The following is a 2296-nucleotide window of genomic DNA, read 5'->3' on the forward strand; positions in this document are numbered from 1 at the left end:
ACCTACACCCCCCCCCCCCAATCCCACCCCACTCCCCCACCCCGCTCTGCTATGAGAGGTGAGGTGAGAGGGGTGCACCCTAGAGAGGGGGACACAACCCCCCACCCCCCCCAGTCTACCCTCCCCTGAGTGCTGCCATATGTCCCGCGTTAACAAGGCCCGCGCCGGCCCGACAGCTAATCAATGGATCAATCATAAAATTATCGCCAGTAATCAATCAGCACTCAGTGCAAGATAAATCCCATCAATCTATCCGTGCTCTTACCTGCCTGTCTGCCTTGACCAGGCCTTGTCACGTAACAGATGGAAGGCATGCCTATGCAACCGTCTTATGTGAAACCCTTCCTGCTTTCGCTTTTCAAATCAAATTAAAAAGGAAAGGTGTGTGTGTGTGTGTGTGTGTGTGTGTGTGCGCATTTGCCTATGTGTTCACTTGAGAGTGTGTGTGTGTGTGTGTGTGTGTGTCTGTGTGTCTATGTCTGTGTGTGTTTGTATTTATATTTTTGCCTGTTTGTGGTTGTGTGTCTGCGCACTTTTACCTGAGTGTACGTGTATGTGTGTGTGTGTGTTTCCTTGCTTGCATTTTTGCCTGTTTGTGGGTTGTGTGTCTGCGCACTTTTACCTGAGTTTACATGTGTGTGTTTGTGTGTTTCCTTGCTTGCATTTTTGCCTGGTTGTGTGTGTGTGTGTGTTTGAACTTTTACCTCTGTGTACATTTGAGTGTGTGTGTGCATGTGTGTTTGTTTGTGTGTGAATGTGTGTGTTTGTGTGCGTGCGTGCGTGCTTGCGTGCTTGCGTGCGTTCGTTCGTTCGTGTGTGTGTGTATATGTATATGTGTGTGTGTTTGTGTGTGTATAGGTGTGTGTGTGTGTGTGTGTGTGTGTGTGTGTGTGTGTGTGTGTGTGTGTGTGTGTGTATAGGCGTGTGTGTGTTCGTTCAGTGAGAGCGCGGCCCTGTACAGAGAGACAGTGGTGTACAGCAAAAGGAAAAGTTGAAGTTGAGAGGCGGCTCCCGTGTTCCGGCTCCTGTCTGCATGCGGGCTGCTGCTGCTGCTGCCTTCATCTCCACACGCCGCCCCTGCTCCGTCATAAAAAACCCATTATCAGGCCTCGTGATTTACAAGGCGCTGCGCTCTCCCCGCGCCTCTCAATAGTAATGAATCTCACCGTGGAGGAAGAGGAGGAGGAGGAGGAGGAGGAGGAGGAGGAAGAGCGGATATGAGTGTATACTAAAGAGCACGCTCACTCGCTCGCTCGTATGCGTACGCGTACCCCTGTGCAGGGAAAATGCCACATGGGACTCCAAAGGCCCATAGAGTGGAACAGGAAGAAACAGGGGAAGAGAACATTAGAGAGAGAGAGAGAGGGAGGGAGGGAGGGAGGGAGGGAGGGAGAGAGGGAGGGGGTAGAGTGAAGAAAGTGGCTGTCAGATAGAGTGAGTGAGAGGGGAGAGAGAATGGGGAGAGATGAAGGGAGATGAGGAGAAAGGGAGGCCATTGTTTGGCCTCTGCACGCTCAGCTCCTACCCGGCGGCCATCTTGAATTCCATCCATTGAGCCGGTTGCCGTGCGTAGGCCAGCCCTCCGACGCATTTCCCCGGCTGGACGCACAACGGCGGCCATTCAGCCGCACATCTGCAACACACACGCACACACACACACACACACACACACACACACACACACACAACCTCTCTCTCACACACACACACACACACTGGTTTGACTTTTGAGCCAACCCCCTCCCCCCCCCCCTCCCTGGTTCAGATGCTGTGATAGACACGCCAGCGGCCCTCGGAAACGGCCCTTGTGTGTGCGTCGGGCCCTGAGCAGGCGGGCGTGCGTTTGTTGCCGGTTGGGGGCCGATGGGAGAGGTGACCGGAGGGGTTGCCGGGGTGACGGGCTACCGCTGGGGTGGGGGGGGCCGAGAGGGGCCTCGGCAGTTGCGTCCGTGGGGCTCCTAACCCCCACCGCCCCCTTCCCTGCATTCCACTCGTGCGATACGCCGTGCTGACGTGGGTGGCCTGGGTGACCTCCGACCTCTGGGAAAGTGCTTTTGCGTGCCCATTGTGTTGGAGGTGCACTATCGAACCCCTCTATCTGGCGTGACCCCTGTGGTGAGGGTGGCATGGCATGGCATGGCATGAGTGGACCGAGCGTTTTTTTTCTCTCACACAAACACGCACCCAGCTTCGTCTTGTAGCTCAAGCTATACAATCACCTGTTCTGTAATCATAATGTATCTGCTAACAGGGCTTCAATATCTGCTAAAGGGCCACTTTACTTATTGATAAAACA

The sequence above is a fragment of the Sardina pilchardus genome, chromosome 6 (genome assembly GCF_963854185.1).
Source record: "Sardina pilchardus chromosome 6, fSarPil1.1, whole genome shotgun sequence".
In the NCBI taxonomy this organism is placed as follows: Eukaryota; Metazoa; Chordata; class Actinopteri; order Clupeiformes; family Clupeidae; genus Sardina; species Sardina pilchardus.